Source organism: Diadema setosum, chromosome 7 (assembly GCF_964275005.1).
Source record: "Diadema setosum chromosome 7, eeDiaSeto1, whole genome shotgun sequence".
In the NCBI taxonomy this organism is placed as follows: domain Eukaryota; kingdom Metazoa; phylum Echinodermata; class Echinoidea; order Diadematoida; family Diadematidae; genus Diadema; species Diadema setosum.
In genome coordinates, this window is record NC_092691.1 from 7827160 (window position 1) to 7841621 (window position 14462).

The 14462-nt window shown below is 36.7% G+C and overlaps 1 non-coding gene across 1 annotated transcript; it reads right to left on the bottom strand.

The window, feature by feature from the left end:
• Positions 1 to 496: 496 nt before the first annotated feature.
• Trnat-agu (transfer RNA threonine (anticodon AGU)) lies at positions 497 to 570 on the bottom strand. The gene has a single exon. It is a non-coding gene; the product is annotated as a tRNA-Thr (tRNA).
• Positions 571 to 14462: the final 13892 nt, after the last annotated feature.

The following is a 14462-nucleotide window of genomic DNA, read 5'->3' on the forward strand; positions in this document are numbered from 1 at the left end:
ATTGCCGAGCTTTCGGTCTTATTAGGACCTTCATCAGGGCTGTAATGATACAAAAATGACTCACTCGTATGGCTACACTCGTAACAATATAAATCTAACTAGCGTGAGTCTATAATGGCTATGTCATCAATAAATTCGTAATTATATAACAGAATACAATAATAATAATATACATACTTAATTTCATATTATTGAATACATTTCATATCGAACTCGTGTTATTGATTGAAATAAAGGTGTATAACGAAAACTCCAATTCAATATCTTCATACATTGTGTGTTATATAACATGAGACTATAATAATATAAAACTAATCATTTTTATGTTGTCGACAATAATACAGCATGTGGCAGCAGTGCAAAACGTAAGTGGCTATATGTATATATATATATATATATATATATATATATATATATATATATATATATATTGAAACAAGGAAGGAAAAACTGACCCGAAACAATTGTAATAATAAATAGCGAAAACTTTGAGCAAAGTTTTCATCGGGATTCGAACCCGAGACCTCCGGATTACTAGACCGGTGCTCTACCGACTGAGCTATTGAAAGCCCTAGATCGGTGTTCGTCCCAAACCCTTAACTCTCTTTGCTCGTGTGGTCAGAAGCTATAGTGTGTGTTTGTGTGCCACACACACACACATTAACCTGACATAAACCCAAATGATGTAAATCAACTTTGGAATAAATGTGAGGGATCGCCGAAGCGATGCAGCTTTTTGTAATATATTTTGAAACAAGGAAGGAAAAACTGACCCGAAACAATTGTAATAATAAATAGCGAAAACTTTGAGCAAAGAAAATGGGTTTTCATCCCGATGAAAACCCAAAAAACTGCCAAGATATTTTCATTCTTTCATTATCTAAATGTTGGAAAGTTGGAAGTGCAGATATGTATTCGTTCTAAGCAAATAGTTTCTTTATTAATACTTTTCTTGACGTTTTCTGGCCAAAGCGCAATAAATCAAGTAAAGTTAACAGTTTTTCAGAGGCGCTGCTTAATATTTCATTGTTTTAAAGATTCTTATGTGCATGTGTGTTTATGTGTTTTGTGAGGCAGATATATACACATATTGGAAGTTCAACGGTTTTTAAGAGGCACTACTTAATATTTCATTATTTTAAAGATTCTTATGAGTAAGTGTGTCTGTGTGTTTGTGTGTTTTGTGAGACAGATATACACATATTGGAAGCTCAAGTCCACCATGTGTAGACATTGTACTCTCCCGTACATTTTTGAAAATAAGTGTAAAGAAACAAAACAGCTGAAGAAGTTGGTTTCCTTTGGGAAAAATTGTCACCCTTCATTCGATTCTCACCTTCGTTGTACTCTGTATAGCATCTCACGCCCGCATCCTCGTTATGATAGCAGTACTCGCTTCCCCTACCATCGCGTCCGCATTCCACTAGCTCTGTTTCGTTCCCTCTACAATCCAGGTCATCAAGGTATATAGGCTGAGCCGGTGGCCCTCCGCCAAAGTATGCATATCGGAAGGCGTCGGTGGCGTTAGCAAAGCCCAGCTGTCTACACACAACGGAGGCATCGTCGATATCCCAGAAATCGTCACACACTGTCCCCCACTTGGAGTTGTAGAAGATCTCTACGCGTCCCTCGTAACTTCCCGAGTCATCAACAAGACGGACTTCACCGTTTTCTGGAACTCCTTACAATCGTTGAAAAGCATTATAACTATATATGACAGGATGCTTCCTCAAGAATCAAGTAACTTTTCAAACACATCTAAATAAGAGTTTAATGTTCACGCTAATACACATAATGATTCAACTTGAGAATAAAACCTTAAAGATCAAAGAAAACACTCCTCGTATTGAATTCATAAATAAATGGCATATTCATTCTCACGTGCGAATACATATAAATGAAAAATAGATATCAAGATTTAAAAAAAAAATATTCTAAAAGTAACTATATGAAACAAACGAACATCTAGACTAATTTTTTTTATGAATGAACGATATATATCACAAAGTAGAAATCAAATAAGGGGAAAACTTAGATGCATACCCCATTGAAGTATTAAAGCATATTTGACTCATGAATCGATATAGTAAACATTAATACACAAAAAAACAGAAAATTTTTGTGGACAATTTTTACGAGATGAAAGGCTAGAAGCCATAACTCACTTCAGTCACTGTCAGTAAAACTAAATCAGTACTGCTTCACAATAGCAATCCGGTTTCGTTCAGCAATCTTTATCAATTACCTTGTCGCTAGTTTCATTACAACCAATTACGGAATGTGCGAATGGTTGTGGCATTCTTACTTCACCGATTCAAGCTGTAAGTAGCCAAATAATGTCCAGAACAACTAAGGTCCCCATGACGTTCTGCATCTTATTCAAAGCTCCTAAGAAATAAGTATTATCTAACAGCAATTTAAATAAAGAATGGATCACTTTAACCACATGAACGACCACAGCTGAGCTCTTACCAACATCGGCAAACGTAAACCTACAAAGAAGTCCCAGAATACATGCTTTTACAAGCTTCGCCATTGTGTCACAACTTGGTCAAGACATTGCTTGCTTTGGCCAGGCAATCCAGAGTTATGAAATTTGCCAACCGCGATATGACATGATGTTGTGTATGATGAAGAAATATTACATTCTGCCTATCTATTTGGCGGGCAACCTTTGGGCCCAGTATGTAAACTGAAAAGAGTACATATCTCAAGATATCCTGCACTCAGCTTCGGAGAGATTGAAAGGTCCAGCCTAGTTCTCACAAAGTCCATACACCATCGTACGATATGCATGTCTTAATCATTCGCCCTGAAGCAAATTAGTAACTTATGAAATGATACGTAAGACGATGTGATGGCGTAAACAGTTTGCTGACGTAGGAAAACGATAGCAAGTACTTTTACGAACAGTATATACCGTACTTAAGATAAATGGAGAGAGCAAATTAAAACTCAATGCATCGCTTGGGGCATGTGTCGATTCGTCCTAATGTAAATATTTTTATTTTTATCTTTCTAACAGGGTTCATACATAATTGCTGAGAAATGATGACGCCAACATTTAGCTGCTGTGTACCCCTGTCTCCGGCCCGAGTATGCCCGCCGTATTGCACGGTGCCAACTTCAGCAATCGTATGTTTCACAAAACACGTATGCCTATACCGCCCGGCCCAACCCAATGTAAAGCAACGTTTTGCTTTGTTTTGTTTTGTTTTGTTTTGTTTTTCAAATGGTTTTCATAATGTAGAGACTGTGTATTACTAGTGATCATTACCACAGCTTTTAGCTCAAAACTAGAGACTGAAAGTTGTTTCCACTACTTTCCCTTTAGTAATTCCATGAAATTAGTAATAACATTTTAAATTCATCTGACATAAAAAACTTGAGAGTTACTTAAGTGGCTATTCAACTATTGAACTGCAAAATGTTAAAGTGTACCGATATATAATATCCTTCCTCCTGCTTTAAAGGAAAGAAGCTGTCACAATCTGACGAAGTCAGGGATAAAGGTTAACATAGTTATATAGTAACTGAGACTTTAAGCAAATTCTTTTCCATCATGGTATTACATTCGTACGTTTTTCGCTATTACTCTTAGTTTCAATATCTTTGTATCTTTTCGTATTTTATATCAACTGTGCAATATCAGCGGAGATATAAAGGACGAGAGCGATAAACTCGCACCATTACGTCATACACTTTAAATCTTTCACTCAAATGAAAATGAATGGTTTCAAATACGAATATGAAAGTGCACATAGAGACACACAGACAAACTCATATCACAATTGCTCTGTCCTACATCTTGTAACTTGCGGGACAACGACTGGTTGGTTTTTCATTGTCTTCATTGAGAATTCGTCACACAATAAGTAGTTTTCTGATCATAAAATGCATGTAATTATACTATCCTTTCTCCCAGGGTTCCTGCACAATGATTTGCTCATGTGAAAGTTGCTCCCACGAAATATCTGCGCGCTAACACAGTGGCTATAAGTCAAATAGAAATTCTGCCCACAAACGTAACCTCAATCCTAATCCTAATTCTAACATTAAACTAAACCTAAAACTCTATCACAACCCTGATCCTAAATCCTTCGAGAGAATAGGCAGCTGATAGGGGCAGAGCAATCGTCGCAGTGTCGTGCATAAGCGAATAGGGCGAACGCAGCGATCGTATAGCCGAGAGCTCGGCGCTGGGCTCACTTCGCTCACCCGTTGTAGCCACCCCACAGCGAGAGGGCTTTGTCAGAAGATTCAGCATAAGGCTACATTAAATACATTGTACACCGTGTCATATCAGGTAAAACATTATGATCTAAAGAGAATGTACATCTGTCATAAATTTCACAGATACGTTGTCGGTACATGGAATCATCAGTTGATCATTTTGTATAGAATAGGAGCTATTTAAGCATGTCAGAATATCATTCAGGAAAACATGATCAGAGAACCACGTAAAGCAACACACAATTCATATCCTCTGAGTGAATTTGCGTAACTCACTAGTCAGTTAAAATAAGGTTTGCCCCAGTGCATGTCATCCCACCTCAAAGTTCACATTAATATCAAGTTATCTTCATGAAGATGCATGTATATATCAGAATTGATTCCTGCCGATTTGATGTAGAAAAAGGAAAACGAAGGTGTCAAAGCTTGTGGGCATGTTTAGCTTGGCGATCCTCCGTTTCTTCGTATTGCGCATGTCTTGTACATTACATTTTCGTTTTAAACACAGAAAAACAACAACAATAACAGCATTGTACGTATAGAGGGTATAAGGTCATAAACGTTCTATCCTAATTGCTATAAAATTAGGAATCAGCGTGTGCACGCATGAGCCTCAGGATAAATGGTCTGCACTTAACGTTTCTCAAATTTAGCCAGTGATTTTACATGGAATGAATATCACGGAACAAAAGTTTGTTACCGTTATTGGCATCCATGGTTACTGATAACATTTGGGAGATTAATACCGCTGCATAACACAATATTATGATTACACCATGGTTCCCTGCAAACTAATTCCAAATACTTTGCAATATACTGCAACCTCTTTTCAATGACTTAAAGGAGGGAAGGGACTTGGTTCTACATTCAATCTTAAATTTACTTGACAGTGGCAAACATTATAAGTGTAGGCCCTAAATGGTAAATAAAAGTTAGAAGACATTTCCTAAAATGTGCATATTCTATTCACGATGCGTCTCGTAAAAGGTGATTAGCAAATGGCTGTTACAGATCTTATAGCTCATATCCATACTCAAAACACGAATTTTCAAATAAGCAGTGTATTATCATGACTACTGTTAGAAAAACATGATACACTCGCATTTATGTTGCGCAAGATTTTTAAAGGTATTTTGTTATCATTTTACCATGTTTCCGTCATATAATTCCCATACAATTCAATTCAATTCAACTTACCGGTATTTTGACTTTAGTCTTCCACTGAACATAACATGATAATAGGAAAACTACAAATGGTATTTAGTAAACAATAGTTGACTATAAGAAACTAATTGAAGATAATAAAAATGAACCATTCTTGTCTGGATGTTGTTGCTAGATGATTCTAAATGTGTAGGAAGTAAAAGTTCAATATAAGAGCTTGCAGGGACTTCATCGTGTGGATTCGCAAGATAGCATATACATTGTATATATATATATATATATATATATATATATATATATATATATATAACGAGAGTAAAGAAGAGGCGGTAGACGTTGCTTTTGAATCCTCACAATTTGATTTTAATTCAAGCTTTTGGGCTCTGCCCTTTATCAAGAGATGTGAGATGCACAGTTCACATTTGTCCTGGTTACATGCCGGCAGTCAATTGGTAGCCGGCTGTTGGGAACCGAAACATTCTGGTGGTATGTGATGGTGGTTGGAGTTAGGCGTGCTGAGGTGAGGTGTTGTGTGTATGCTAGGATGGCAGCTCATTCGGTTCCCCACAACCGGCTGCCAATTGACTGCCGGCATGTAACCAGGCCAAATATTTTATTTTGTGTAATTTTATATCGTCTATATCACTTCAGTCAATTTTCATGACAACATAATTTGTTACCCCCAAGGTTTCACAATTATGTTTTCTCAATTTACTCTGTTTTGATTATATGTAACCTTATTCTCTGTTACCAAAGAAAGTGAAATGTTTATGGTTTTTTTTTTCGAAAAATGAAATAAAGTTTGAATTGAATTGGAAAAAAAAAATGTGAACTGTGCATCTCACATCTCTTGATAAAGGGCAGAGCCCGAAAGCTTGAAGTAAAATCAAATTGTGAGGATTCAAAAGCAACGTCTACCGCCTCTTCTTTACTCTCGTTATACAACACTACTATAAGACGCGACGGCCCAGGGGTTTAGCAGCTGAAGATACACGTCTCACACTATATATATATATATATATATATATATATATATATATATGGAAGAGAAGGATATGAAAATTTCATTTCATTGAATATAACATAAAGATGATTTAAGATTACGTTACAAGCAAGGCTCAATTGACGACTAGAAATCAACGTCCTCAACAGATTTGACAGGTTTACCCTCTGTCTGCTCACTGAAAAATGGCGCCCTTATAGCCTTCCCTTTCCTTGAAGAAAACAGCTCTCCTATCGCCGCGCGGAACTCTGGGTAACGGACGGTGTAGATGATCGGGTTTGCGCAGGAGTTTCCGAAGGAGAGGAGAACTAATGCGTTGTCTAATGGACTGTACCAGTAGGAGTCTGGAAGTAATCCTAGGTTAAATACAATGATTCGAGGAGTTATCAACGTTTGTGGTTCCGAATTTAAAAGTCGTGAGCATGAACCCCATGATCCAACTTCCTGCGATAGAAACGATGACGACCCTCTTCCGAGTGACCATTATTATTGTTTAAAATGGAAAGGATAAGCCACAGCCATGTATCTTTCCACAGCTATGGCCGTTTAGGTGAAAATCGACGCATTGAATGACACCCACAAAAACATAGAGGAAAACACCAATTTGCAGTACACCTGCCCGAGAACCGACGAAGGGACCGTGAGTGGTAGTGGGTGTGGTATCATAAAGATTGAGGCGAGGACATCCGCCGCGGCCAACCCACCAATCATATTGTCTGTGGAGGGACTAAGCTCTCTTCGTGTGAAGAGGAGGATGATCACCAGGAAATTGCCCACAATACCCAGTATGGCGGTGAACATCTGAATGATCAACCACCACGACCACACTGTGGCTTGCCAGGACCATCCAGACAACATCTGGACTGTCGGACTGATATCAGACCCATATCCATCACTTGAACGTGTCACAGAGTCCTGAAAAATTTCTCTTGAAGATGCTGATATAACTTCTAAAGGCGTGGTCCACGGGTCTCTGCTCAAAGAGTCTCCTCCAGGAATCTGCGTTGTAACTTCTTCTCCAAACATCGTAATAGCATACGGCTTGGTTTGAATGGTTTTCCACAATACACCATCCGCTTTGGTATCGGTTGCAGATGAAGTAGTGAATAAAGTCGGACTGCTCTCCCCTCTTTCCAAGTATGAAACAGCATTACCATTGAGTCGAATGCTTGTTAATATGGTAAAGGCAATCATTGTCATTGCTGTTTCTGACCTGCAAAAAAAAAAGACAGCAACAACAACAAACAAACACACACATTGAAATATAGTTAATATCGCAGGCAAACGAATGACATTGCTTCCTCTGTTTTTGTTTTTGTTTTTGTTTTTTAAATAGGGATGCAATTCATCACAACGCACTTTTGAAAGTAGAAAGCTTCTTCTTCTTCTGGTAAGAGAGAAGATACTTATCTTAAATGATGGCCTTAAAGGGGTGTAAAACAAAGCCCGCACTAGACGGCCGGGACCTTCTAATGCTTTGGTCAGTGGTGGTCCAACTGGTTTAAGTCAATAAAGCGCTTGTTAGAAGATTTTCCCCAAATGAACTACTAATGACCTAACTTTGATGGACATTAACGTACAGTATATTATCTTTTAATGCAGATCTATAGGACGGATGTGATTTGGCATTATCATAAGTCACATGGCTAAAGATTTGTTTCCAAACATAATTCCACTGACACTATTATGCTTACTGTGTGTGTGTGTGCGTGTGTGTGGGTGTGTTTTTACAATTAAGTATTTTTTTTTTACATTTTCAATTTCCAAATAGAAAGGGTAACATTGCTTCCACCCCCACCCCCCCCCCCCCCGCCTTAATATCCCATGTATTTGGTCCATATAATCTTTCAGGTATTTAACGGGTATATACCGTCATTATTTTCTTAAGCGTTTCAAGAATGAAGCTAGCAGTCATCAACGTTGCAGCCATACTTACTGGAACACAACTTGATCACGACCTGCGTACATCTGATATGAGGCTGGAAAAAGACAAATCTACGGTGCCGCCTAAACAACGTTTCACTTACTCAGCGTAATTTATTTTGCGCAGATAACTACAATATGTATGTTGTAAAGCTACCTGACTCTCTCCTTGGTATATGTCATTTTAATGTAATGGCTTTCGATAACCCTGCACATGCGTATCAAAAGTAGCCAATGACGATTCGTCATTGAACAGCTCCGTTGAAATATGTGATTTTTCTCTGGCGAGAGAGATAGGGAGAGAGAAAGACCTATATAGGGAAGGGATGTGAATTGACATGTTGTGTTTAACAGTTGATTTTTCTTATATTTCAAATGTTACACTTTTGTTCATTGTCTCTTTGTTGTTTTTATGGAGGGAGTGGGGGAAGTCTCTATAAGTATTTTTTCTTAAATATAAAATATACTTAAAATCACGTACTCCCATATGGAAAGTAAGTATACGTACACTTTTAAGTATAAAATTTCTAGAGGAAGTCATACATGAAACGTGCAATAAGACTTACCCATGGAACAATTGAAGAATATTCTTCTTTCAAGGTTTATGATCTTATCAAGCTAAGAATATTATCAAAAACAAAAATCCCATATCCTCATGGTGTGAGTAAATAAAAAAAATAAATAAATAGACATATATTACATTATGTGGTACATGCTGCAAAGTGTTGCTTTATTAGTGACTTAACTATAAAACAGACAGTCAGTTTCTGCAGAAGCCTCGTCAGAAACTGAATCAACTAATACAGTTTTGTTTTTGTTTTTGTTTTTTGTAAGGTACAGCGTAAGTGGGGCAAATAGCTCTGGAGCACACCACAGCATACCACTTATACCGTAGTATTCCATATTGACTGTAGTGACATCCCTTTGTCAAGCAAAAAAAAAAAAAAAAAAAAAAAAAAAGATTAACCATGAGAAATAAAGTAAAACGTAAAATAAAACCATTGTAAATCAAATAACGCAATTACTATCAAATCAATAGATCAAATCATTCCAGCACATTTTAATGTATATACATGTATGTATATTATATATATATATATATATATATATTCAGAAATTCCAGGAGTAAAAACCGAAAAAAAATTATAAGAAATATGTTCAAGTACGTTTGTATCGTAAAATCTAAACAAAAAAAAACAACTGTATTTCCTGTTTTAGTCTCCTATATTGCAATATGCTCTTCGACCCTTCATTGACATATTCATAAAGTTATGCTTGACCAAAATAAAAAAGATACATTCTTATGTACTCATACTTTATTTAAGAGTCTCGTCATAGTTATTTTTCTTGCCTCATAGATCTCTCTATATTTCAATTGAAGCAATTTTTTTCATTAATGCACTTAAAAACACCAGTATTGAGCGTTATGTAAGTGTTATTTAGTACTGAAGTTGTTGTACACTGCAGCCGTAGAGGTGGAAATAGTCTTGAGTGATACAATACACAATCAAAAAGACTGGAAAATAGTTATTGTATCAGTATTTACCTATCGTTTTTCACTGTGATTTTCAATTACATGCCAAAGAGAAAGTCACTTCCCTGGGAGAAAATCACAAAGACAAGTTATTGATTGGATATGAAGGAACACAAAGGGGAAATGGGGATAAAAGAAAACATACAGAAAAGAAACTTATTTAATAGTGGAAACTGAGCAAAGAATATGGGATTCAAAAGAAACTTTTGAGACTGGAAGGAGGGAAATGAGGGAGAGGGAGGCCATCCAACCATCCATTTAGAACACGACAGGACTAAAATCTTCGTGGACAAATATTTTTAAACTAGTCTTGCGTTCTTCCACATGGTCACATGAAGTTTTTTAGCCGTCAGTGGTCAAAACATCTGCATCTGTGGTGAATGGAACGTCAGTTGCATGTCAACATGGGGACGTTCTGCCATTTCAAATATTGTTTTGAGAGGTAAAATGCTATTGAAATATATCTCCCTGGCGTAGGAACATTGTATTACGTAAACGTGATGCTTTTATTTTGTCGTACTTTGTCAATGCGGTGTTTGTTTGTTCTATTTTGTGCAAGGACGTCAAGATCCCATGTTTTTACTTTCCCTTAAGTATGTAGACTTTATCAATTCGTCTTTTTTAATGTTTGTGTCGTTTATTCGGGGTTTCTTGTTTTCAAACACATCTAATATATATATATATATATATATATATATATATATATATATATATGAAGAGTTTGTTTGCAAAAACCGATAAGTCCATATTTGCCAAATAGAGATATTTGCGATTAAAGGTCAAGAAAAATAAAGAGAATAGTAAGAAAAATTTTGCTTCTTTTGACCATAACTTCAAAAATATACCTTTATATGTAGTGACCAATATATCATTTAAAAGGTGTTGTTTTGTACTTTATGACAGAGATCGTACTTCAAAATCTTCAAAAATGGACTTATCGGTTTTTGCAAACAAACCCTTCATATATATATATATATATATACATACATATACATACATACATATGAAGCGTTCCTTCCAAAGGTTGCACCTATCAACATGTATATCTATCTATCAGATTGCATAGAAAATGTATTCAACTATTATAGCATTCCCTTACATGCTAAGAAATACGGGTTCAAATTTGAACCCCAAAATTGTCGCTATACAACCACCCTATAGGGTGCAAATTTTCAACACAATAAGCAATTTCCACTCTTAGAGGTGCAATACTCTGAATTTTGAACCTGCAGGGGTGCGAAATTGCACCCTTAGTTTATTGCTAATCAAGGGTGGAAACATGCACCATAAACATTAATACATTGTGAATTGAAAATTTGGACCACGAGTACCAAGGTTTTGCTCGTAAGCTCAAACTTAATACACTCTGATGGATATGTCTGCATCTTTGTAGGTACGAATATAAATATTAAAAGGATGGTACTGAGGGATACAGTATTGGTAGAGATGAGAATTGGGCTTTTAACTTTTTGCGAGATTCCAAGAAAACACTAACAACATAGTACAGAGCATACCATTTGAAGAGGAATTCAAAGTTTATTTGATGAAAATCGGGTTTGGAATGACTGAAACATCCAAAAACAAAGTAAAACAAAGCAACCGTATTAAAGTGTGGGTCCCACACTTTATTAGAATCGCTCTTTTTTGGATATCTCAGCCATTTCAAGACCAATTTTCATCAAATAAACATTGAATTCCTCATAGAATATACATGCTCTTTCATGTTTCATAAGAGGTTTCTCATTATCTCACCGACAAATGTGAGAAACATGAAATTAGGTCTCAACCAAAACTGTACGATCCCTTTAAGATATCTAATTTACTATACTTGCGTAATAAAAGATGCAATTATTGTGCACCAGGGTGCTGTTATAGGGACAAATAGGGTGCAGATTTGAACCTTTATTTTTTTTACTGTGTACAGTAAACTTCTTTGAATTATTGGAATTCTTGTGAGAAAATAGATAAACCAAGCAATGACAATGATATTTGTTCCGAAAGTGCTAAATCCAGCAGGATCCAATCAGAATCCCGTATATGCATGCTTGATTTCACTTCACCCCAGAGTGAGGCCAGTCTGGCCTACAGCTTTTCTGCCTGTGTAGCTTTCTAGATGATCAAAACACGACTTGATCATACTCTGGCTGTGAAATTTAACTTTTATTCATATAAATTCTTTAGAGAGATGGAGGCAACCGGAAGAGATTGTGTAGAAATAACAGCTATTCCCAGAAAAATACACTGAGTGACAAAAATGACATTTAAAAAAGCGATTACGTGTTGTAAATCACAACTTACCCTCATTACCCCTTTCAAAACAAACATTAAATCAACGCGATTAAAGTTGTTCTAAAAGTGCATGCCTGTAAAAAGTAGTTTCTGCCACCAGACACTTATATTCCCATTGAAATGCCATGGAAATGATAGTGACAATAGGAGACTACACCAACTGATGTTACTGTGGTGTACCCACCTTTTTTGTATAAAGAAAAACAAGTACTTTATCGGAAAGTTCATGATCGTCTCGTTGAAGTTCAGTAATTATTCAAATTCAACGATTTTTTTTAACAATATCTATTCAACTATTCAAAAAACAATTTTATGTTTTGAAGTGTCACTCGTAGGTGATAATCTAACACAACAAATGAGCACTGGAAATGTTGCATGCAGCTCGGTGTTTCATATTTAACACCGGGCACTTTGCAGTGAAGTGTTAAGTGCGCATGATTTTGCTCCAAATTTCACTGAGTGTTTCAGAAGTATTTGTATTATTTGAAGTCAATAAACATATTTACCTTTCGGGAACCTCCTTTTTAAGGTCTCTCATTTACATATTTGGGTACGACGATGCAAATCTTCAAAGACATTGCCTTGTTTGGTCGTCCCTGAAACAGTTCCTGAAACAGTTTCAAAGTCTTAGACAGAATTATTCATGCAAAATACGGACTCATATGTATATACTGTATATACATATATACATATATATATATATATATATATATATATATATATATATATATATATACATTGTATTGGTCGCTCATAATCTAATTGCCGAGATTATGCAGATAACGATACCTTGAATACATCCTAATGAAATCTCGGGCTCGCGTATTACATTGCAAACAAATTTCCATAACTATTTCTTTTGTCAAATCCTAATTCATTTACTTCGTACCTGATCTTTTGGAAACTTGAGAACATTATCATCAGTTCGTCCCCTGTAATTTCAAAATTAATGGAAGACAACATATCATAGGCCTATCACGCTGTTATGCGTGTATTATACAAATTAAAATTAGTATATTCTTATCATAGTTACAGCTAATTTGTATTATGCAAGTTTTACTTGTAAGAACAAATCCAAAAGGCGTCCGGGCCATCGTGTTAACGGACCTAGAAAATGTGGTTTAACTTTGAACATTTAATTTGTTCAAATCGAACGACTGGAAGCCGATCGAAATTTCCGAATATTCTCTCATGACAGGTGCCAATTTGCATGTTAGGCCTATTGTGCAAATATCGTTAGTTTGACCCCCAGGAATCCATGATTTTTGGAGACTTTTAGAATGGTGTTCAGCGGGCCCCCTGCCATAACGAATTGAACTGCGTGGAATTCTTACCAGCCCACTACATTGCAATAAGAGGTGCCCTCCCCCCACCCCCCCCCCCACACACACACACACTCTCCTCAAAAACCCGTCTATTTTCTAGACTACATCGTGGAGCTATTTTACATGATTACCATCATGCTCACATAACGTCTACCTGCTGTACAAATTCCCATTCTGTACGTAAATGTTGTACAAACTTTTCGTGATGTATTGGGCCTCACATATCGTTTCACTAGGCTATGGTTTAGCCGTCTTCATGTTACGGTGAATTAAAAATCGAACACAATCATGCACTTCTCGCCGCTTGCACATTAGTGGCCGCTGCATTACATTGTTCAAATTTGCATACAGTATTCCACGGGGCCGTATATTACACGCCTCCTCCGTGAGCAGCCATAGAGGCGTACGGACAATGGTTGTACGTACGCCGCTGTGGCTGTTTGCACATTCGTTGGCGATATACTGACACATATGTGGTGTTTTGCACAACTGTGGGTGCAGTGGGCATAGTTCAAACCCAGCACAACCAACGCGGCTTGCTCCATAAAATTTACGTTTGTGGTGATGACATACGGCAAGCTGTAGAAGGTATAATGTTTTGCGATGATTATAGTTTGGGCTTAGAACGTAAATTTAGGAGGAATTGGACAAAATTCAAAGAAATGCCGGAGGTAATCTAAAGGGACGTCGATCTCAATATGTGAAAGCAGTGTTCCACACACAGCTAGGCCATCGCAAGCAATCGGCACGACCACGCGGATCGCTCTACACTGCTATCAGCATCATCAGCGGGCATTGAGTGTTATCTCCAAAGCACTTTCAAGAAAAAGAACAGAAGATCACTGGATTTTTTCCTTGGGTGACTGTTGAATTGTTATTTCAAAGAATCAGGTATGCAATTCGCTAATACCTTGTATACAGCATCAAATCTTTGAACACACTCTGACATTTAAAATTTCGCTGTTTATAAAAGTATTATATAGCCCATATA